The 25,118-nt window shown below is 41.9% G+C and overlaps 1 non-coding gene across 1 annotated transcript; it reads right to left on the bottom strand.

Moving 5' to 3' along the window:
* Positions 1-2,030: 2,030 nt before the first annotated feature.
* LOC145395972 (5S ribosomal RNA) lies at positions 2,031-2,149 on the bottom strand. Its single transcript, XR_013896699.1, has one exon. It is a non-coding gene; the product is annotated as a 5S ribosomal RNA (ribosomal RNA).
* Positions 2,150-25,118: the final 22,969 nt, after the last annotated feature.

Below are 25,118 nucleotides of genomic sequence, written 5' to 3'. Positions count from 1 at the left end.
CGTGTCCTTCATTTCATAAATTGCATTTGACGATGGCCCTGTGGTTCTCAGTGCGTGGAATGTCAAGACGATTCCGTGATTAATGAAGAATCCACTCCATTTCGCTGATGGAAAGCCAGTTATTGACAACTTTCACAGTATGATAGGGAGCCTTGTCCTGCCGCAGCACTTCGCAGCCAGTTGCAGCAATGCAGTAGGCCAAGTGATTATCTTATAGGCGAAGATAAACGTCAGTGGTGACATTCAGGCCTTTAGGGTGAACAAGAAGGTCGACTAGTCCTCCATAAAAAAAAAAACTCCCCAGACCATTAGGGAGGCAGGGTGCTTGACACTCTTTCGACCTTACTATATAAATTAAACGCCAGTACTGACGAACGTGAGCGTCTGACATTCCTTTTCTCGTACCGTAATTAAATTTGCTTTTTACGCCAGGCGTTCGTCACCTGTTATGGCTTAAAATATTACTGAAATGTGACCGGACGATAAGCGCCACTGGAGACTCCTCTTGTGTGTAACAAAAATAATGTTAAATACGATTGTTGTTTTCTCTGTTTATAAACGCTTAATAATAATAAAATGTTCCATGTCAGGCTAAAATATATGAGAAAAGGCTGTTCAGGAAATTATTCAAGAATAAACGTTTCTGTTAAAGAATACGAGTAAACAAAACTCCCATGGTGGTAAGGTGACAACGTGGCACAAAGAATTTGGAGCTGTGATAACAAATTATGCTCCCAAATTAAGTTGAAACTACCTGTGTACGTTCTCAAAAGATCTTTGATCCGGCAATAATCTTACAGTTTTTGTATTAGCCAGCTCAGTATTGTAGTTATCACATTCGAGATTTCGAGGGCATGCCAATATGCTTCTGCCTCTACTCCGAGAATATCCTTGTGCGGCAATCTTGGCGTTGGGAAATTATAAAATGAATGACATTTTGTGTGTGTGTGTGTGTGTGTGTGTGTGTGTGTGTGTGTGTGTGTGTGTGTGTGTGTGTGTGTTATTAGAATGCTTCTTGAAATATATCACTTTCAATTTAAATGTATAGTTGTCACGCAGCAGCTACAGTGTTTTCAAACATATTCAATGAATCATAGTACTTTGCTGGGTACAGTACTACTTTTCCCCCATATCTGGGGCGGAATAAGTATTTAACGTATGAGAGTAGTATGTTTACAATATTATATTACATTGCAGAATTACAGATATTAGAGCTAGGTCAGTGTTGTAAATGGTAAGTTGGGTTTGTATTTTTCACCATCTTCAAGTGTTCCCATGTACTGTAAGTTACAGTAATGGGTAAAAAATGGAGTACATACATCTTTCATCAATATCACAAAACAAAAGGTAATCACTTACGTTCTTTATTGAAATATATACCGTAATTCATTTCTATGCCAAACTATATTCATGCAACAGGTCAGCTCTGGAACTGTCTCCCTCTGTCTGTATTTCCTGCTAGCTATGATCTCCAGTCATTCAAACGCAGTGTGTCCAGGCAACTCGAATTGATCGGACCTTGAATTTGGCTCTCTCTTGTATTTTGTTTTTCTCTTGGAACAGTTATTGCGGTCTCGTGACTTTTGGTTCCTTCCTCCTTGCATAAAAAAATAAATAAATAAATAAAATAAGCTGATCTAGGTAAGATAAAGTTAGTTAAAGTTATCAGAGGTAAGAGTGAATTGGTTAGGATGCTGACAGAAAATAATTATCCATTTCAATCAAGCAGTCATAATTTAGCATAAGTATGCTGACCTTAATTCAAAATTTATTAGTAAAACAATGCAGATTATTTCATGAGATTCACACACACACACACACAAATCCGGAGGCATCCTTTTATCTCAAGAGCTGTTCTTACCTGTAAATGGCTGTAGGCCCAAGGAAATGGCGTGTACCATGCATTTATAATGTCCATCCATCCATTGCCAGACGCCATGTATCCCAAATGGGGTGGCCAACGGCTTAGAGTTAATTGTTTTACAGGGAGGGGCACTAATCCTCCACCAACCCCACTTGACACGTAGGGATGCCAACAGCATCTGGTGTTCCCAGGCGGTCACCCATCCAAGTACTAACCAGACCCAACGTTGCTTAACTTCGCTGACCGGACGGGAAGCGGTGTACTCAACGTGGCATGGCCGTTTACCAAAAAACAGTGAATTAGATGGAAATTTAGACAGGTACTGTATTGGATGAGTAGATAGGTAGTAGGAAAGGCAGGGAATATTTGTTTGGGTGAAAGGGTTATACCAAAGCATGAAAGAATCAGTTGGGTAGTGACTGTAACAAACAGGAAATACTAAGATAAATAATAATTGAAAGAGAACAACATCAAGAATATGAACAGTTTAGGAGAAAACTAGGAAAACAGAACAGTAAGTACTCTGATAATGTACAGAACAGAACTGGATGAAAGTACAGTAGCGAGTATCGGTGGAATGATTTCTGGAATATGAGGTAAGACTTATCTAGCAGCCTGGGATACAAAAAGAAATACTGTAAAATTAACTTAGGAAATAATTGCATACTGCTTGATGGGAAAGGTAATCCTGAAGAATGCAATTACCAGAGAGGAATAATTACTGAGCTAAGCTGAAATTTTACTGGAAACAACTGAAACACGGAAGGTGGCAATAATATAAGGAAAGAAAACTATAGCCAGATATTTAGAAAGTGATGAGCATCTGTGACAGTGCACACATCTGATAACTTATATTTTCCAGCATGATCTGCTGGTCATCGCTGGATGATAGGTGTGGAAAGAAATTACAAAAAAAAAAAAAAAAAAAAATGGAGGAGTGTTACTGCATCCCTCTCTTAGGTTGGTGCTGCAATGAACGCCACCATTCCACCAGCTTTATAAAGAAGCAATGTAGTCTCCATGCTAAAAATATTTCTCTGATAACTGTGTATTTACATCTTTCAATATAAATTTAGGAACCTAAGATATATTGCTACATGAATAGACGTGTAAAGTACATAATCAAGATATACTGCTGGCTGGTTCCTGATTGGTGAGCTGGCAGGTAAAATACCATACAAGCCTTTGAAGTATGCAATAAAACATTCACCTTGCTCGTATACAATCAGATCTAGATATTTTCAACAATTATAACGTTCTCCCTACGTGTCAAGTGGGGTTGGTGGAGGATTAGTGCCCCTCCCTGTAAAACAATTAACTCTAAGCCCTTGGCCACCCCGTTTGGGATACATGGCGTCTGGCAATGAATGAAATGATTAATCGAAATATTGGCAAATGGAATTGAAATAATAATTCATGCTTATCCTATACAGTATATTGTATCTTGCTCATAAATGCATTCTCTTATGCTTTCTCCCGTCAAAGTCTGTCAATTCTAGAGCATATATATACACATTTCCTACGAAAAATAACAGCTTAGAATGAGTTAGCGATGTGTCTGGTCTATTAATTAGAAGAAACATTCAAATTTGCGCGCTATTAGTGCTGATGCAGCTTATTCTCACCCATCTAGCGACTGTCGCGGCATTCAAACACCTGAACTGGGCTTCACCAAGACTGACGGGCCATATATATGTTTTTTCATAAGGGTGACTGACACTCAGGAACGCCTGACGACTGAACGTCGCCGTTTGATCGACTGAACTCATAGCTTTTATGGTAGAGTCCGTTATTGTAAACTTTAGGATGCAGGGACTCAATTATGTCGCAAAACTTTCTGCCCAATGGTGTCACAGCACAAAAGGGATTCATCGGTTCACAGAACACGTCTCCAGTCATCTACAGTCCATGAAGCGCATTGTCACGAGTCGGCTCGTGACATCATTTGGTGGGAAACCGCGAACTCTAGTGGGGTCCCCGTGTTTATTATTCAGTTAACCGCTCACCCGGCCGGGAGTGTTTTTCAGGCAATTTTTCAATGTGTCATAAGTGATCGTCTTTGTGTAAGACATTGGCACTTCCGCTGAGCAATTTATTGTGGGCATGTTTAGCTCATTCTAGCCGTTAGTAATGCGGCTGGACATTTGCCTCTTTCCCACGATATGGAGTTAGTCAAGGTTTGAACGCCGCACAAGCAGGTAGTGTGTGGCAGAGTCCTTCCTACGAAGCAGTTCCCATCGCCGCCGTATTCCCACTTAGCTGTGATTGGCGAGAGACAGCGAGTGCAGTGTCCTTCAAGTACCGACGCCCAGTCATCCGCTTTGTCCACTTTCCTGACCAGTATTTTCTTTTTGTATTTTCCTAGGTTTAAGAGTTAGCTTTTGAGTGAGCGAGTGAGTGCGATCTCCTTAGTTTGAATTCATTTTGAAATGTAACGTAAATTTATTACTTTGTAACCAATAAATTTAACAGTTCTTTTTCTCGAGCTTAATGTAATGTAAATTTGTGTTTTATTTTCCATATCAAGTTTATTTCCCTTATAGCTCCTAGCTTGCATAAACGCTTTGCCATTCATAACTGGTATTTAGGCCAGTCTTTTTGTATTAAGCTTAAAATCCGTTGTGCCATCTAGGAGTTAATGCGTCAGCAGGAACCTATTACCATTAATAGCATTAGTTATTGTCAGGGTAGAAGTCACTTTCTCCAGAGGCCAACAGTACTAATAAACAGCATTTGTGAGTAATTAGTCTCTGCTGTGTACTGTTGAGAAAGTTTATAAATTCTCGTTCTTAGAGAATCGGCGAAGCAAGCCAGAATAAAGTAATCATTGCTTGATTTTAACAAGACAATTCATTGTCCCTGCCATCAGGGTTATTAATAATTATTCTTTAATAGTGCATTTATCTTAAAAACCCCATGACAGTTGGCGACCTCATTCCAGGATATTAACTCCTAGCTCTAAAGCTATTCATGAGATAATACTCACTCGTTCATACTTAGGTATTTATTATTAAAGTCTACAGGCACTACCTTACTGGTGATTACTGATTCATTTTTATTAATTTACATAATAGTTTTCACAGTCAGTTGTTTGTTTAATTTTCTTTCTTTACCAGTTTAATTAGATAAAACTGGTCACCACTAACCTATGCCTATATTCTTTATTCTCGATTACTGACATCTTTCTCTGAAAAAATCGCAGTCAGTACTGAGTCGCTAGTTATTTAGATTGAATTAGCATCATGTCCACCAGAGTCTATGTACAGGAAGCCAAAGATAAGGGTCTTACGGACCCAACTGAAATTAAGGAGTTTGTCCTCTCTCGGTTTAATTATGAGCAAGAACGTGAGAAAGATGCTCGTGAAGAGTGTAGAATCCAACACGAACATGAGCGAGAGCAACGCGAACACGAGCAGAAACAGCACGAACTCGAGTTAGAACATGAGCGAGAACAGCACGAACTCGAGTTAGAACATGAGCAAGAACAGCGCAAACACGAGCAGAAACAGCATGAATTCGAGTTAGAACATGAGCGAGAACAGCGCGAACACGAGCAGAAACAGTGCGAACTCGAGTTAGAACATGAGCGAGAACAGCGTGAGGAATGAGAGACAGAACAAGAACATGAACGTGCCGAGCGAGAAGCACGCGAAAAACACGAATTTGAAATGCTGAAGCTCAAGCTAGATTCCTTGGCTTCAGACACATCTGGTGCAGCTGGTCCAAGCTCCACGAGCGTTCTCCCTGCACATGTTATGGCGACCCCACACATCAAGCTACTCCCATACAAAGATGGCGAGCGAATCGAGCCATACATAGCTCGTTTTGAAGACATGGCTCAACTTTACCAACTGGATGATGCAGCTAAGCAGCTTCAGTTTCTTCGCCTGTTTGAGGGCCCTGCCCTCGATATTCTCCGCAGAATTCGTGGAGACAATCTCAGGTATGAGATGATGAAGGCTGCACTCGTCAAAGCATATGGTCTCACAGTTGACGACGCCAAGAGTCAGTTCATGAGGGCGCGTTCACAGGATAAAGAGACTGCCGTTCAGTTTCTTGACCGGCTTACTGCTTACTTAGATGAGTGGATGGAGAAAGATGAAACTCCTTCCACATGTGAGGGGATATTTGACCTTATGCTGCGCAAGCAGCTGGAAAAGTCGTGGCCTACTGAACTTATGGCTCAAATTAAGATCTGCCAGGTGAGAGATGCCAGCCTAATGGTGAAGAAGGCTGACACATTCTTTACTGCATACGGGTATCAAACTCGCAAACAGGATACCTGGAACAGGAAACCTGATAAATCTGGGAAACCGTCTCAGACTGAACTCCAGCAACAAGGCCGTTCTCAGAATAATGGCCAAGGTCCAAAACCACAGAAGAAGGACCAGGGGCAAAACACTCAGAAACCTTAGTGGAAGCAGTACGATAAACAGAACCCTAACCAGCAGCAGTACCGGTATTTCAAGCAGCAGCAGGGCAAGGACAAACCATGTAACCCTCAGTCAGGACAATCGACTTTAGTGTATCGGAGGCAGGATGCAAATGCAGCCCTTATGCCACGACAAGTGTACAGTGGTGCCAACCCCACCAGTACAAGTACTTCGCAGTTCACTAGTTCCCCAACGACAGTGAACCCTCCTCCACAGGTGGTCAATGCTCCAGCTCCTCAGATGGTGAGCACGACCCCTCAGGTATCAAGTTCTCAGGGCACCACATTTGCTGTATCATTTGTTCCGCAGTCTCACCAATGACTGGCTGCTACCTCCTCAGACCCTTCCACCAGTAACACTGCCTTTCTTGTTCAGCCAGGGTTTGTGGGAGGTGTTTCTGTAAATGTCCTGAGAGATAATGGTTCCTCAGGTTGCTCTGTCAAGCAAAGTTTAGTTCGGCCCGACAAGTACACGAGTAAGCAGATCCAAGTTAGACTTATTGATGGGTCACTGAGATTGTTCCCTGAGGCACGTATCAAGGTGGCATCTCCTTTCTACACTGGCTTGACAGCTGCTGTTGTCATGCCAGAACCCTTGTTTGACCTCATTATCGGCAACATACAGGGCGTCAAAAACAGTTGCGCAGTAGATTTTGCTACTCAGACTTCGGCTGTTGCAGTAACACGAGCCATGGCCAAGGCTCCGAATCGTGTCACCCCGTTCACTGTCGCAACGCAGCAAGATTTGATTCGTAGTCAAGACGTTGTCCAAGAACAACAGTCTTACCCCACACTTGTCTCAGTGCATAAGAAGCTGGAGGGTAAAGTGATTAAGTATTCACGGGGAGGTCGAGCCAGGTTCCTTCGCAAGTGAGGACGGCTGTACCGTGAGTCATGAACACCCCAGGGTGAGGTTCGACTGCAGTTCATCGTTCCCGCAAAGTATCGCCGGGCAGTGTTCGAATTGGGTCGTTGTTCAGTCATGGGAGGTCACATGGGCCAAAAGAAAACCTCTGACTGCATCCATGCTGACTTTTTCTGGCCAGGAATGGGACAGGAAATAAAAAGGCTTGTGCATTCCTGTGACGTGTGTCAGCGTACCACTGACTGGGGACGTGTCCGTCCTGCGCCATTGAAACCAATGCCTGTAATCTCTGAACCGTTCGAGAGAGTAGCAGTTGACATTGTTGGGCCAATCTCTCCTAGGGCAAGTGATGGATCAAAGTATATCCTCACTATTGTTGATTTCAGCACACGGTGGCCTGAAGCTGTGGCCCTTAAGAATATAGAGGCCGTCACTGTTGTTGAGGCATTGATCGAATTGTTTTGTTGCATAGGTATCCCCAAAGAGGTCTTAAGTGACCGGGGTTCGTAGTTCACCTCTGCAATGATGATCGAAGCATTCAGATTGTTGTCCATCCGAGGCCTGCGAACTACGCCTTATCATCCCATGTTTAACGGGCTGTGTGAGAGGTTCAATGGGACTCTCAAGAAGATGTTAAAGCGCATGGCCGCCAAACAGTCAAAGGAATGGCCGCGGTTCATTGCTCTTCTGTTTGCTTATCGAGAAGCCCCACAGCACTCCTTGAAGTTCTCACCCTTTGAACTGGTGTATGGAAGGTCGGTCCGTGGACCACTTCAAGTCCTTCGCGAGTTATGGGACAATGAAGAACCCGACCCTGAAGTCAAGACCACCTACACCTATGTCCTTGATCTAGCTGACCGCCTCCAGTCGATGTGCGAGTTAGCTAAGGAAGAATTGATCAAGGCGCGCGAAGTTCAGAAAGCCTATTATGATAAGATGGCAAAATTTCGAAAGTTTAGTCCAGGCGATAAGTGCTTGGTGTTACTCCCCACTGCCCAGAACAAGTTGTTGGCGCAGTGGAAGGGTCCATTTGATGTAGTAGAGCGCATTTCAGACCTCGCTACATAATTCAGATGGGGAATCTTCGCAAAAAGTTCCACATTAACATGTTGAAGGCTTATCATGAGTCAGACCCCGAGGAGATTGGCCTACGAGTAGCTGATGATAGTGACCAGCCACTGGAAGAAACCGGGGCTGCCACGATGATCCCAGCTGATGACCATGATGACGAGCCCTTAACCGCTCAGTCTCGTCAGGAAGAGACTGTCGGAGATGTTTTACTTAATGCTGACTTAGCATTAGGTGATCAGAATGCCATAAGGTCACTGCTCTGTCAGTATGCTGATGTCTTCTCTGACCAACCTAGACTTGCAAAGGTTGATTGTCACAAAATTGAGTTGACCAGCGATACTCCTGTAAAGGTTAAGCCATATCCGATTCCCATGCGACTACTAGGCGCAGTAGACAACGAAATTGCTGACTTGGAGATTGCAGGTATTACTGAAAAGTCCTCATCTCCTTACTGCAGTCCAATGGTAGTAGTTCACAAGAAAGATGGTGGAGTCAGGATTTGCGGCGACTATAGGAGGCTCAGTGCAATCACCAAAGTGGATGCTGAGCCGATGGGTGACCACATTGCCATCTTCTCCAAGCTAACAGGGTCACGATATTTTACGAAGCTCGATTTGGCGAAGGGATTCTTCCAGATTCCCCTTGACCCCGAGAGCCGTCAGTTCACTGCCTTTGCTACTCCTAGGGGGTTGTATCAGTATAAAGTCCTCCCATTTGGACTTACCAATTCCCCAGCGGTATTCAATCGTGCCATGAGACAAGTGCTCCATGGTATTGTAGGAGTAGAGATGTTTGTTGATGATGTCCTTGTTCATTCTGCCACGCTGGAGAAGCACCTCACACTCTTGGAAATTGTCTTCAGTAGACTCCAGAGTTTCAACATGGCTGTGAAGCCTAGCAAATGTAAGATTGCTTACAGTGAGGTGGAGTTCCTCGGACATATTGTTGGCAACAATCACTGCAGGTGTCAGGGTGACAAGATCAGGAAGGTTAGAGAAGCCCCGAGACCTGTGACTAAGAAACAGGTTAGGGCATTCCTTGGCCTAGTGGGATATTATAGGAGTTTTATCCCCAACTTTGCTCTCATTGCCCAACCGTTGTACGAGGTGCTACGGAAATATGCTCCAAATACCATTGAATGGGGAGAAGCTCAAGAGAGATCTTTTGCCGCTCTTAAGAACATGTTGTGCAAGAAGCCTATCTTACAGTTGCCTGATTCCAACAAACCTTTCATACTGTGCACTGATGCTTCACAAGATGGAGTAGGTGCCGTATTGATGCAGGAATCGGAAGGTGGAATCTTCCCAGTGGCATACCATAGCCGTAAGCTAAAACCCGCCGAGAGGAATTACAGTACTGTTGAGAAGAAACTCTTGGCCGTGGTTGATGGTGTTAAAAAATATTATTATTATCTATATGGGGCACCATTCACTCTGGAAACTGATCATATGCCACTCATTAGTCTTAGCACGACCAAGACGGCTAATGCAAGATTGACACGCTGGACACTGTATTTACAGCAGTTTAACCTTGTTTTGAGATACATCAAGGGAAGTGATAACGTAGGTGCAGACCTTATGTCTCGCCTGCTAACTGCTGGCTAACATGGGCAACTGTTGTATGCTGGGTTCCGTAAGATAGGCGTCCTCAGAGATTTGAGTAATCCAAGGACCAGCCTGGTTCCCAGTTAAATGTGTACCAGTAATTGCTGACGTCTCGCCCGTTGGCCTCACAGGACACAGTATGTCCAGGGCCTGTACATACATGTATACCATAAGTTAAGGGGGAAGTTTGAGAACCCTGCAGAGACAGTCCGAGACTGTGTATGAATTACCTTGTGGAACGTCTCGAGCTGTGGGCCTCTCTGAGGATTCCCGGAGAATGCACAATATCCACACGAGTGTTCACACCCACGGTGGGTGTTAAAACGTGACCTGCCCGAGATTGCGTAGCGATTCTCAGCTTCCTGTCATTAATCGTAAGCATAGAGTTAGTTAACCAGTAAACTGGGTTCCATTAGTGAATCGCAGTGTTTGATGTCCTGCACAGGCACCCAGTCTTTTCGTTCATGACCACGTTCTCTGGTTAATTTAGCGAATTGCAGCGTTTGATGTCCTGCACAAACGCCCAGTCTTTTCACTACATAATTAGGTATTGGGTTTAACCAATAAACCAGGTTCCATTAGCGAATCACAGCATTTGATGTCCTGCACAGACGCCCAGTCTTTTCGCTCATGACCACGTTCCCTGGTTAATTTAGCGAATTGAAGCGTTTGATGTCCTGCACAAACGCCTAGTCTTTTCGCTAATTAAGTTAGGGTTTAACCAGTAAACTGGGTCAGCGTTTGATGTCCTGCACAAACGCTTTGACTACGTTTCCTGGTTAATAATGTAAATAGTGTACTTTTTGTAACATAAGTACTGATTGCTAGGCAGAGAAAGAGAAATGACACTTTTGATGCTCCACCTTAATTCCTTTCGCAGGTGCAGCTGGTGGGTGCAGCATTGCCGTGCAGATTAGCTGGTCGTCCCTGTCGCATGCTACCGCCCCTTCTTTTCTGCCTTGTCGTCATTATTTACTATAAATTTGTACTACATGATTTTACATGTAGGTACCGTTACACCACAACTGTCACACCTACACCATGTATTACATACATTACGCTACATAACAATTAGTTGTTAACATAAATGTAGCAAACTTTTTGCTCAGTTTGACCTGAGCACAGGATTTTTCACCGTCATCACAGAGTTTCTCCATCAAGGTTGCTTCTATTAACGTAAATACAAGTTTTTTTTCTCGCTCACTGGCGACTGTGACTTTCTCCTGTAGCAGGATAGCACACACACACCACAGTGTGAATCTTGTGAATCTTATATGTATGTATATTGAATTTTTTTTTTTTTCTGAAGAAAAAAAAAGATTTGATTTTCATGGGGCGTAATGTCACGAGTCGGCTCGTGATATCATTTGGTGGGAAACCGCGAACTCTAGTGGGGTCCCAGTGTTTATCGTTCTGTTAACCGCTCACCCGGCCGGGAGTGTTTTTCAGGCAATTTTTCAATGTGTCATAAGTGATCGTCTTTGTGTAAGACATTGGCACTTCCACTGAGCGATTTATTGTGGGCGTGTTTCGCTCATTCTAGCTGTTAGTAATGCGGCTGGACATTTGCCTCTTTCCCACAATATGGAGTTAGTCAAGGTTTGAACGCCGCGGAAGCAGGTTGTGTGTGTCAGAGTCATTCCTATGAAGCAGTTCCCATCGCCGCCGTATTCCCACTTAGCTGTGATTGGTGAGAGACAACGAGTGCAGTGTCCTTCCAGTAACAATGCCCAGTCATCCGCTTTGTCCACTTTCCTGACCAGTATTTTCTTTTTGTATTTTCCTAGGTTTAAGAGTTAGCTTTTGAGTGAGCGAGTGAGTGCGATCTCCTTAGTTTGAATTCATTTTGAAATGTAACGTAAATTTATTACTTTGTAATCAATAAATTTAACAGTTCTTTTTCTCGAGCTTAATGTAATGTAAATTCGTGTTTTATTTTCCATATCAAGTTTATTTCCCTTATAGCTCCTTGCTTGCATAAATGCTTTACTATTCATAACTGGTATTTAGGCCAGTCTTTTCGTATTAAGCTTAAAATCCGTTGTGCCATCTAGGAGTTAATGCATCAGCAAGAACCTGTTACCATCAATAGCATTAGTTATTGTGAGGGGTGAAGTCACTTTCTCCAGAGGCCAACAGCATTTGTGAGTAATTAGTCTTTGCTGTGTACTGTTGAGAAAGTTTATAAATTCTCGTTCTTAGAGAATCGGCGAAGCAAGCCAGAATAAAGTAATCATTGCTTGATTTTAACAAGACAATTCATGGTCCCTGCCGGCAGTGTTATTAATAATTATTCTTTAATAGTGCATTTATTTTAAAAACCCCGTGACATGCATTTCTCTGCAAAGGCCATTCTCCTTTTATGCTCGACAACGGTAACAAGAGGCTGTTTCCTGGCCGTCACCGTCAGATATTTCAGTCTATTTTGTTTGGGACTCAAATTTTGGAGCAGAATGGGATTTTGTTCATCCACTTGTTAGGCAGTAAGGGTAGGGTTTTCATGCAAATGACGCCCGATGCTGCTAGACTGCGCTGGGAGATCTGGGGAGTCCACCCCCAGCCTGTCTGTAGGAGGGTACCTGTACTACCCCTCAGCCTTGAACTGGGACACTAATCGGTGTACTGAACGTTCATTAACACCGGTTTATGCACTTATCTAACTGCTGCTTAAATCTATTTTATAACACTCGATAAATCGTGCAATGTTGTCATGACCTGTATTAAACTTAGACATCCCTAACACACCACACTGTTGACTTAAACACTAAGTGCACAAAGTAGGAGGGGGGCTACCAAGTGAGATAAAACAAAGACATCCAAATATGTGCGTGCGTGTGCGTGTGGCCGTGCCAGTGTGCGTGTGCCCGTGTGTGTGTGTGTGTGTGTGTGTTTGTGTGTGTGTAGCTTTTTAAAGCGACAGTTACCGCCACTAAAGGGAATAAGTGCGGGAGCGGGAGGTTAGCTGCAAGTGTTTTTTTTCTCAAGGGCTATTTTTTTTTTTTTTTTTAACTGATTACAAGAGCACAGATACAATGTAGGCAAGCTGACGTACCCGCGTCACTTCCCAGACACGTCGAGGTGTGCTAACTATAGCTTTTGCATGTTTCACGCATTCAGTATTTCACTATCCCCCAGTATACCAGATATACAAATAACATCATCATCAACAGCCTGAAGCAGTACATAGCAGGGAGGACTACTCTCATTTTCTGCCAGTATGACTCAGTAACGTGTTCCATCCACTCCCAGCAAATCTCCATATTTCATCTCTTCGTCATCATTGTCTGTTCCTTTAACGACATCTTTGGTTTGCTTCCCAGTTGCTCTAGTTGTCAATATATTATCTGTTTGACGAAGGATGTGATCTGCCCACATCCATTCATGCTCTTTTATTGTAGAGATTTTCTCCTCCTACTTTCGTCTATTTCCTTATCCAGAAGCTCTTTCTCTATGTTTCCATGTAACCCCTACCCTAAAACTCTCTATTTCTACTTGAGTATAGAATCTAATAAATTCCAGGAATTTTATTAGATTCTATCTTCCCGATCTGCAAGATAGAGCAGGGAGGACACACTAAATAAATAACCATCTCTTGGCACAACTGCAATTGCTTATCCTTCAGTTAGTTACTTAGTTTGCGAAATGCCCCCCATTCCATTCCTGTTATTTGCTTGACTTCACTGTCATGAAGTGGGTCTGCCTGAACTGCCTGTCCTACGTAAATATATTCCTCAGCACGTTCCAGTTCTTCACCTCTTATTTTTACTAGACGGAAACGAACATGTCTGGCAAACATAATTTTGTCTTCATGTTAATTTTTCATACCAACCGTCAGACTCTCCCTGTTCAGGTCACCAAACATTTATTGTAGCTCCTCCCCTGGTTCTCTGAAAGGGGCTACTTTGTCTGCGAATCTGTGATTGCTCGGTCGGTCTCCACTGTTGTTAAATCCATTGTCATTTAAATTTCTGAAAACGTCCTCTATGCTCGCCATGAAAAAGTTGTGTGAAATTTTGTCTCTTTATCTACTACCTTTTGCATTGTTATTTTCTGGCTATCCATTTATATTGACCATGCTATCTCTACACATACCTATTAGTATTTGAACGAAACTTTCTTCTACATCTTGCCGTTGAATTGCTGTCACAACTGCCACTGTTTTAAATGAACCAAACCATTCTTACAATCAATAAATGTCATGCACATAAGACAGGTGTGTGCATCCTGACACACATCTGTCTTCTCTGACAACAGTAGGATGACTGGGGGAGGAGTGTGAGACATGGCAATTTTACAGGGAGAGCGAGCCAGGTTCCTGCGACAAAATGGGAACCTACTGCATTCAAAGAGTGTCACAAAATTCCAAAATATAAATATATGCATCCCGGTGTGCTTCCCATGACCGGCTTAAATATACGTATATATACCTTCCCTGTCTTGTAGGGGTTAGTGAATATTAATATCTCAGTTATTCTCATTATTATTCTTATTCTTATTATTGTTATTATCATTATTATTATTATTATTATTATTATCATTATTATTATTATTATTACTATTATTATTATTATTATTATTATTATTATTATTGTAATAGCTAACGGCCATATTCTTTCTGCTTCAGCAGATTTTTCGAGATCCGAGTCAGAAATAGGAGAAGGAGAGTTGGAAGGCAGTAAATTTTGAAGAATTATTGGTTTTACTTAAAAATAAATTAATAATTCATTAACTGAGCATGTTAGAAACGGCGGAATAATTTCTGAAACTATATAATGACATGAAAATGATGTATTTATTTTTTTAAAATAATACAATATATATGTCTGAAAGGTTTCTGACAGTAAAATTTCCCCTATAAAGCGAGGAAGCACATTCAAAAACAACAGTACACTGTATATCTTTCTGCATTTTCAAACCATTTGCCTTTTCCTAAACTAGTTCTCCATGGTGATGTGTTGTAAATTATATTCTTGCATCATCAGACAATATTCAGCTTGAAAGGCCTCCTACTTATGACTGGTTAATGGAAGATAACATCTAACCCTTCCGGTTCGGAAAGTCGCTTTCCATCTGAATAAGAACCTCTAAAGCTGGCAAGAATTAGATCAGAACCCGACCAAAACCCCGTCACTGAACTGAAGGAATTAAGTACACTAACGTCCTTGTTTACATTATTCTTGCTACAAATAGTATTGTTATGGAAGGGCCTAAGGAACTGGAGGGTTAGATCCTATGTTTATTAACCTTTTTTAAGACCGGGGTACTCTGTTATCCTATATAAAATTACCCAACAACAGAACAAATAAACTAATACAATGAGGTAACTGTATTAAACAGATTAACCCTAACCCTACGGCCACAGTGTAGGAACTGTATTACTATTCTGGGTAACGTCAAACCATTGTACTGATCTCCGAGAAACCCACCACGACAAAATTTTTAAAACTTATCTCAAGTGACGTTTCGACAGAACTGAGAACTATTTATTATATTCCAGTTTATGACAAAATCCTGATACACACACACACACACACACACACACACACACATTAGAATACGAAGACTGTGAGATGCGTAGATGAGAGACGGGTGAAGTAAGACTGGAGATTCAGAAAAGAGAACAGAATCTTGAGCCGTATAAGACAGAACCCACAAAGACCATAAAAAGAACAGAATGAAACTGGAATAAAACAATGGAGTCGTATACTCTGGCATATAAGATTCGTTGCATCCATTCCCTAACCGATGTGTTCGACAATTTTTGCTCCAGTATTCTATTGTAAATCATTTTCATTAGTCCAGTATTGACATTGATTGCGTCAGTAACATACTAAAGGATTATAACCACCTCAGTACAATAACGTCTTTATTATAGTAACTTATTTTAGTCTCGTTAACTCCTAACGGCATATGCTGTAGAATTGGAGACTTCGAACATATACACCAGTAAAGTGCGCTTTGTGAGCGCGTAACGAGCAAGCGAGCGCCATGTTATTACAATTCCCCTCTGATATACAGTGTTACGACGGATAATCTTTTTAAATTTGATTTTGTTGAGACGATCACCGATTAGAGCCGGACACTTCCATGGAAAACTCGAGATTCCAAGGGGTTCCTACGTCTTTATGGGTGAGGTTTTAGTTGATAACATTTATTGAATGTATCACATGAAGAATGAATTTCAACTCTATTTCACATAGGAGAAAAGTTATTAGCTTCTGCTTTGCGTGACGGTCAGGCCATGTCGGGCCGAGCCGCTAATTTCCAAACTTAACTGAGAGTAAACATCGCTCTCTCGCTCATAGTAAATAAACTAGAAAGCACTCAGAGAGCGCATACCTCCGCCAATGCAATTGCCATTAAAAAGGATCCGGATCCAGATCGGCGGATGTACGATCCGGATCAGCCGCAAAATTTAATCAATTTTTTCTTGGTCCATGGCCCACCTTTCCACAAAATCTAATTGAAATTCACAGAGAACTTTTGGAGATATTGTCCGGGATACTCCGGATTAGGGTCCGGCCCAAAATTTAATAATTTATTTCTTGGCCCATGGCCTACCCTTCCACAAAATTTCATCAAAATCCGTTCTTAACTTTTTGAGTAATCCTGCTAACAGACAGACAGACAGACAGACAAACAAACACGCCAACGTGGGGTAAGACATAACCTCCTTGGCGGAGGTAATAAAAGTAACATTCAAAATATATCGCGGAGTAAGAGGATTAACGAAATGTTCCAAACCAGTGAGTCTACAGTACAATGCAGAGATTAGACCATTGACGCGGCACAAACCCATCACCACAGCACACCCAACAGAACAGTGAGACGCAAACACGGAAGCTTCAAAGGAAAAAATAAATATATACAGTAAAATGAAACAAAGTGGACGGGAAAAAACAGGAAGAAGTAGAAAGACTGAGCCGTATTTATGTTGGTACGGAAGTATTCGTAGCAATTATTCCTTAGCGATTTCTTTGGCTTAATTAACCTTGATATTCCCTTGATAATTCACTCATTTCATTTCCTACGTGGTTTACATCACTAATATTCAAGATAACAGTTGCGATGTTCAAATTATGTTCGAAAAGGTAACGAAATCTCCCAAGCGAGCGAGATTACGACCCTTTCTGAGAGTTGAGTAAGACGAGTGAAATAAAATCACGGCAATATAAAAAGCTTAAGCTCCAGTCTTCCTCTCTCTCTCCCCCTTCCCAGCTCAGCGCCCCAGGGTACGATGTCTCCCTCCTTGATGAGCATTTAATTGTTTGGCCTGAGAACGAAAGGAAAAATATACTGCGACGAAAATGGATCTATAATTGGCAGTACTTGAGTTAGGTACGAGGCTGAGAGAGAGAGAGAGAGAGAGAGAGAGAGAGAGAGAGAGACAGAGACAGAGACAGACAGACAGACAGACAGACAGATAGAGACAGACAGACTGACTGACTGGCTGGCTGGCTGAGAGAGAGACAGACAGACAGACAAACTGACTGACTGACTGAGAGAGAGAGAGAGAGTCATTACTGATTATATAAATAAGTAGAGAAGCAACACAAATTGTAATATCCACTTACCTTAGGCTACTCACACGTGCCCAGCGGTTCTCTCACCAAATTTCCCATAAATTGTTGATACTCTGCACATATGCCTGGAATAACATGGTACTTTTAGTAAATACATAATATTCTATTCGTCATTTGTCACACTGCCCAAATCAATTTTCTCTGCTCCCTAATAATGACAAATAAAACTTGTTTCATTTGAAGTGCAGTTAGTACAATGGCAAAAAATCCAGGTCGCAACTGGAAAACCTCGAATTCTATTCCCTGTTCGGTCACACTTTAGGGAGAGAGAGAAAACAAAACAAAACAAAATAACAACATTCTTCCCCATTAATTCAAAAGTACACATATAGACTTCGATTGTTACGAGTCGTATTCTTAGGGAAGACTAGCATTTAGCAAAAAACATGTATCTACTTTCATGCCTCTTGTGCAGTCGATAGCCGTCATTCCCAAGCCATCTCCTTCCTCTAACAGTCCAACCCAATGATTCTCACTGTTTTCCTACTGGTTAACATAAATTCACATTATCACCAGAGCTATAACCCACTCTCCCTGCACCGAAGCAAAAGAGCCTAAGTATTTATGTGCTCAAATTACTTTTTCTTCATTCTAAAATAATTTACATGTATATTGTGATGGCCGAAAAACCTAGGGTACTAAAAATTACAATAAAACTATTACTATAAACTCACGACCGACAGCAAAGGCGTTCGTGTTTTATTCCAGCTTACATTGGATGTATTATTTCAACTCAGTGAATCCCACCGCTGCCAAAAGACTAAAGCTTATATTCATCTTCAAGTGGAAGGCAGTTCCTCAGAGACTGTAAAACATGTAATGGCTTCAGGCTTTCATTGAAATGCTCTTAACTCCTTCAGTCCAATGACGCTTCTTTTTTGTTCTTACTATCTACAGTGCTAACATCTTCATGGCCTTACTCGTCTTCAGATTGACGTTTTTAACTGAAATGTTTATACACAGCGTTAATTTGCCCCGCCATTGCAGGATGATCCCACTAAGCTAAATAAAATCATCTGTTGGTAGAATAATGCAATAAAATACATCAATGACATCAACGAGTTACCGCCAGATCACTCAGTGAGGTTGGCCTAACCTCTCTAGCTAGCCATGAGTAGGCACTGCTTATTTACCTAATTAATATAGAGATTACCGCCAGATCCAATGTAAGCTGGAATAAAACCGCCAGATCACTCAGTGAGGTTGGCCTAACCTCTCTAGCTAGCCATGAGTAGGCACTGCTTATTTACCTAATTAATATAGAGATTGCCCTAATTCAAAAAACTGCACCCGGGTGACATACCATATATGCTTCTGTGTGTCTGGTAATTCTGAGTTACTAAAAGATTACGGTGACGCTAAATTATTCTAGTTAATCATGTGACGTGAAGGAATATAATAAACGGCCATGGAACAGAACATTTGGTGCAACATGTCAGAGCTTTGTTCATCATAATAAAGAGTAATCACAGCGTGAATCATCTTTTGTGTTCACTGGACTTGGATGTAAAAAAGGTGTTGCACTTCTTAATCTGTGGTAATTCTAAATACAGTACTTTCAGTTTCAGAGTCATAGATCTCTCTCCCCATTATACTTCTTTCTCAGTGTGCCTTAAATCGCGACGCTTCCTATAATTCACTTCTCCACATTTTCTTTCTTCCACTGCCTCCTTCGTTCTTTTAAATCTTTACTGTAATAGTTTTTTTCTTTTCTCTCTAATATAAGATTTCAAATAATGTAAAATGTTAATTGTATATTGTGGAAGGTCGCCTGTACCACAAAAGTCATGTTACCATTCTATGTCCTAAGTATGGATATTTTAAAAGATAAAATTTAAATACTTCACTGATTTTGGAGTAAGAAAAGAAATGTAAATTATGAATCTGTTCACGTCATGATACTTTTAATACACTAGAGCCTCTTCTGATTATGGCACAAAGCCTGAGGAACACTTCCAACGTTTACTTACCGTATGTATAAACATTTAAGACACTGACTAATATTTGTTTTAGAAAGCTGGGCAAAGAAGGAATGCCCTTTTTTGTGAGGATAGGCGATTGCTGATTATCCTCCTTAAAGGTTCATCAATGCTTCATTATGTCAGCTGAGTAGTAAATTTTGTGAAGGACATTTCGAATATCTGATAGAAAAGTGGCAGGTGAAATTATCAGCATGTCACTGGATAGGACTAGAATTAAAGACAAAGAACCTACCAGAAGAAAGAAAATCCTTGTAAACGACACCTTTGATAGCTCCATCCAACCCTACAGTAGCATAAGGGGGAAGTAATAATTTACGGGGGAGCCAGAAGGACAAACTCCAAGGATCCCACCCTCTATAAACTCTGGTCTGGGTGAAGATCAAGTACTGTGCAAAATTTCGTGTGTCTACGTAAAAACTATGGCACTGACCCTTCGGGATAGTCCCTGCTTCATTATAGGTGGTCCCATCCTGCCTAAAACGTGGTCGGGGTGCACGTCTGACACTGCATAAATTCTTGTTCCTGGGTTCAAAACCATGTTTATAATTATAAAGCTTTCGGTCAGGACATCCAAACCCCTTCCCCCATCAGGTGTGGGTTGGCCTTTGGGATCTCACCTTACCTAAAACGTGACCCCAGTAAAGATTGACCTTTGTGCGAATTTTCATGAACTTAGGCAAAAAACTATGACATTGTTCCCCCTAGGGGCAGCCGTCCTCCCATCCATGGCTATGGTTATCAATAGTCTCACCCTGTCTAAACCTGGTCAATGCAACATTTCGTGTTCCTAGGTTAAAAACTTTGTCAGGCAAACTGTCTTTGCCAGGACGCCAGGGGCTGGCTTCTCTTCAGTGAGGGGCAACCCTCGGTGGTTCCATCCTTCCCAAAACATGGCCGGGCTGAACATCTCTCATTTGCAAAATTTCATGTTCCTCGGTTAAAAACGTTGGCCGTGAATAACGACTCTGGCCGAGACAATTGCCCCCCCCCCACCCATCGTGTGGGACGGCCCTCCTGGGTCCCACTTTACTTGGCGCGAGTGAAATCCAACAATTGCGCTAAACTTCGTGTTCCTTCATAAAAACTGACCGTGTTGAATGGTTTCCGGCAGAACAACCGGGAGCCACCGCCCATATGGGTGCCGCCATTGCGGGCTTAACCCTAACTGAAACCTGGTCGTAGGAGAGGTTTTCCACTGCACTAAATTTCATTCTCCCACAATTCCACCCATAAGGTATGAACCGCATTTTTCGAGAAAGTACAGTAACTCAGTGAGGGAGGGCGGGAGAGAGGGAGACAGTGACACACTTAAGTACTATATTTGGCCGTCTCTGTGGGTGTTAAGGAAGTACCAGAATTTCTTTTAATCCACTCTTGGTAGATACAGAGAAAGAACAATGACCGTCAAGGAAAACACATGGAGAACATAAACGAAATTTCGGATGACGGCACAGATGGAAGAATCAGACAATGAAGGGTGGTTTCGAAATAATGTTTCTGGCAGCTAGTCAACAGCCTTTCTTCCAATCAAACTGCATCAGTCAAGCACCAGAAGAGAAGTGTGTGCTTAAGTTGGCTGTCACGCTTCCCAAGGGGAACAAGTCTACTTAGTCTATTGATGATGATAATGCACACCTTGTTGGCATAAAACTGTCTGGTGGAGGCAAGATGAAATATTTAAATGTTCTATCGCCGTCAGGTGGAAATTTTAATCCTTGGACTTAATAACCACTCCGAATCTTTACAACCCTCTGGAAATATCACGACTGAGAAAAAATAAACTAAAATACATCACACATATCAGCTTCATATTTCTTAGCCACACACACACCGCCAGCGAGGCATCCAAGGAGTGAGTAAGTAGGTTGTCAAGTTTGTCAAGAAGACCAAGTTTGCCTAAATCTCCTTGCGTGCGTGCAAAATGCGCTTTAATTAATTTTAACTTTGAGCTTGCGAGGCTGAGAGGCTGAGGCGGGTGTGTATAATGAAGAGCGTGGAAGCACGCAAGTTGGATAGCTTAGAAGTTTTTAGCGACGTGGTGACGCTCTGTTTCATGATATGTTCCCTAATGCTTCCTTGTGTGTGTGTGTGTGTGTGTGTGTGTGTGAGAGAGAGAGAGAGAGAGAGAGAGAGAGAGAGAGAGAGAGGGAGAGAGAGAGAGAGAGATTTAGCTCGACTTATCCAACTGAGCCGTCACCACTCCAGTCCAAACTTAAGCCAAGACCAATAAGACAGATCAGAACAATTAGTATGACAAACGTTGCTAAGTGACTTCCGACTTCTTAATGTTCCTTCACCTGCTTGAGAGAGAGAGAGAGAGAGAGAGAGAGAGAGAGAGAGAGAGAGAGAGGAGAGAGAGAGAGAGAGAGAGAGAGAGAGACACACACACACACACACACACACACACACACACACACACACAGATTGTTTATGAGGACGTTTATGGGTATATCAGAGAGAACTTTGAGTGACAACGGTAAATAAGATGGTGTACGAGAAAGGCGTGCTTGAAGAAGAAGGAGGAGGAGCAGGAAGAAGAGGAGGAGCTTGATCAGTAGCAACTCGGGGAATATATGACGAAGATTGCTTGCAGAAGGATATGGAAGACGAAGAAGAGCTAGACAAAGAATAAAAGATGAAATTTTTTGAGAATGTGCTAAAAGGAGGGGGTTTGCTTGCTCTGTTACAACCTAGGAAGAGTTCAGAAGTCCTCTTTACATTTTTTTTTCAAGTAAGAAGGAAACAAAGGCCAGAAATCCCTCAAGATTGTTCTCTCCAAGAACAAATAAAAACAGAACAACAGAGAGCCAAATTCAAGATCCGTTCATTTTGAAATACCTGGACACAATCTGATTTAAAGACTGGAGGTAATAGACAATAATGAATACAGACAAAGGAAGAGAGTTCCAGAGTTGACCTGTTGCATACATGTAGGATTGGGAGTAACGATAAACTTTTGCATTTGAGAGCTGAACAGAAAAGGGATGAGAATTTGCTCCCAGACGTGGGCTACGCTCCCGCCATAGTAGTGGAGGGATTCAAGCAGACAGTTCAGAAGACCAATGACCGTTGCAGTACAAAAGAGATGAAGATGCAATAGTGCGGCGAACAAACAGAGGCTGAAGAGAGCCAGTATGAGTAGAGTTAGTGTGATGAAAAACCTTAACTCTACCTTGGTGAAAAGAGCTGTATGGGGGGAGCCTCTCCACACATGAGAGTTGTATTCTGCACAGGGGCGAATAAAAACCCCTGCATAAAGCAAGTTAGGATCTGTGCAGGGGTAAAGTAGGCACGGAGTTGGCTTTAGCATACATAATCTCTTGGAAGCAGATTGTACAACAGAGATGTTATGATATTTTCAAGATAAATCCCGAGAGAATGAAACCCCAAATATATTCAGAGATGATGCAGGATTAAACTGGGTATTGAAAAAAATCAGAGCATACTCCTGTGGAAGATTCTGACCGGTCGAAATACGAAAGAACTGATTTCTGATGCATTAAAAACAAGATTACTTCTACCCCAATCAGAGATATGAGCCAAGCCAGATATTGTTTGTGCCATAGTCTCATCCCGCGTTTGTTGAAGTAACTGCTGAGATGGACGGTGCGGGAAAGAGATAGAAAGGTGGATTGTGGAGTCATCGGCATATGAGTGGATAGGGTTAAATGTACAGCATAGGTCACTGATGAATTCCCACCGTCACTAACTCAAGAGTTGCCATTGATCGCCAGCTAGTTCAATATGGAAGTCGGGCTACTCACGCAGAGACCACAGAAATCGCATATCTTTAAAAATCTCTCCCGTAATATTTAATAATATACCGTACGTAAGTTCTTCATGATATTATTCTTTAGTAGCTATACTAATTTCCTAGATATGCTTTAATGCGGTAAATGCAGGAAAACGTTACTATAGCCGCCGTGAAAGCACACCGGGTGTGACAGCATTCATCACACATTTACAAGTCTCTAGCAGCACATTTTGTTTGAAACCCATATAATTTAGCTTTCTAAAAGAACAATGCTTCATCTCCAAAATGCTGAAGAATATCTACAAAGTTTTTCACATGAAAATTGTACAATGTTTAAAGCCGAAATCGTGCAGAGACGAGACCGCCGGCCGAAATCCGACGATGCCGAGGGCTCCAAAATACCGTAACAAAACTCAAAACAACACACCAGTGGTGTACCCTGAACAGGGTATACCCCTAGACTTCAGGAAATTCTTCAGTCTAGGCACTGTCCATTTTTCTCTGCAACGGTTTTCCATGATCTTTGTACAGTAGGTCCAGCGGTGCAGTAGACACACTTGAGTTTGTTGTGTTTATAATCGTAACGTACGATCTTCAGCCGTGTTGTGCTAATATTTCTTAACGAAGAATCGTTACATGTTTCTCATAACACTGTTTATTTTGTTTTGATTGACACATATATGGAATGGATGTAAAATAAAGCTTATCGATATTTAAGGAGGGAAAGAATAATAACCGTCCCCAAACCGAGATGGTAGACTCAGCCCACCACTTTTTTTTTCCTTGACTATAATACAGCCTCTCTTCCTTGTAGCAGTGACTAAAATAATGTTGTTATAATTTCTCCCTTCCTTTTAGTGACACAGAGGGCACATAAAATGAACGGAGTTTAGTAGACCGACTTTGATGTCGAATATTAAATAATCTGGTGAAGAGTGGCAGCTTTTCCTTGGTTAGTGACATTGGGAATAGAAGGAGGAGAATTGGTAATAGGACAGAACCCTGAGGAACATCACTATTGATAGCTCTAGAAGCTTGGTGGCCGTCTACAACAGCAGCTACTGAACGACCAGAAAAGAAGTTAGAGATGAAGGCACAGATCGATGGATACAAACTGTTAGAGGATAGTTAGGAAATTAAAGATTCATGCCAGACTCGATCGAAAGCCTTTGTGATATCAACTGCAATGGCAAAGCTTTCGCCAAAGTCCTGAAAGGAGGACGACCAGGAGTCTGAAAGGAAGGTGAGAAGATCGCCACTGGAGCGACCCTGACAGAACCCATACGGACGACCGGAAAGGAGGTTTTGATAGGACAGGTGTTTTAAAATGTTTTGGTGAGAATATAATTAAAGAATTTTGAAATATAGGGTGTTAAAGCAGCTGGGTGATAGAGGGCTGGAAATAGTCACCCTTCTTTGGATCAGGCTGACTGAGATAAAACTTCCAGGAAAAAGGAAAGGTAAGTGAGGGCGCCCACCATCCACAAACTTGGTGTAATGCTGTCTTCATTTCTCTTTACACTTAGTGGCAAGCCAAATGGTTTCTCGTAAACAAGGTAACCATTTACAACTGCTGTCATAGTGTGTTAAGGCATTTCAACCTGACTCAACCTATAAGCGTTTGCAGCCAAGGAAGGGTTTGGATTTATTGCTTCCATTATGCTACTCATAGGAAAGTAAGGTACCCTTGCCTAAAGTGTGGGGACTGAGTATTGTAACCCCGGGCTCCTACTCTCCCGTTGAGGCACAGAATGAGTGGGTGACTGAATATTCTTCCCCCTTTCCTGTGTGGTTTATTTGTAGTATGCCACACCCCTCTGTTGGTTGTACATCATTTATCCCTCCACTGCCATGACGTCTTTATTATTTTGGCTACTTTCAGACAGTTTTATGCAATCCATCAAACTGTAGGAGTTAGACATCGTCTGTATTTACACGTTCGCAAGAAGTCTCCCTTCAATCG

The sequence above is a fragment of the Coenobita brevimanus genome, chromosome 33 (genome assembly GCF_032717465.1).
Source record: "Coenobita brevimanus isolate Jiangsu-jjx chromosome 33, ASM3271746v2, whole genome shotgun sequence".
In the NCBI taxonomy this organism is placed as follows: Eukaryota; Metazoa; Arthropoda; class Malacostraca; order Decapoda; family Coenobitidae; genus Coenobita; species Coenobita brevimanus.
The sequence above is the reverse complement of the archived record's forward strand: the minus strand, read 5'-3'. Positions and strand labels throughout refer to the sequence as shown.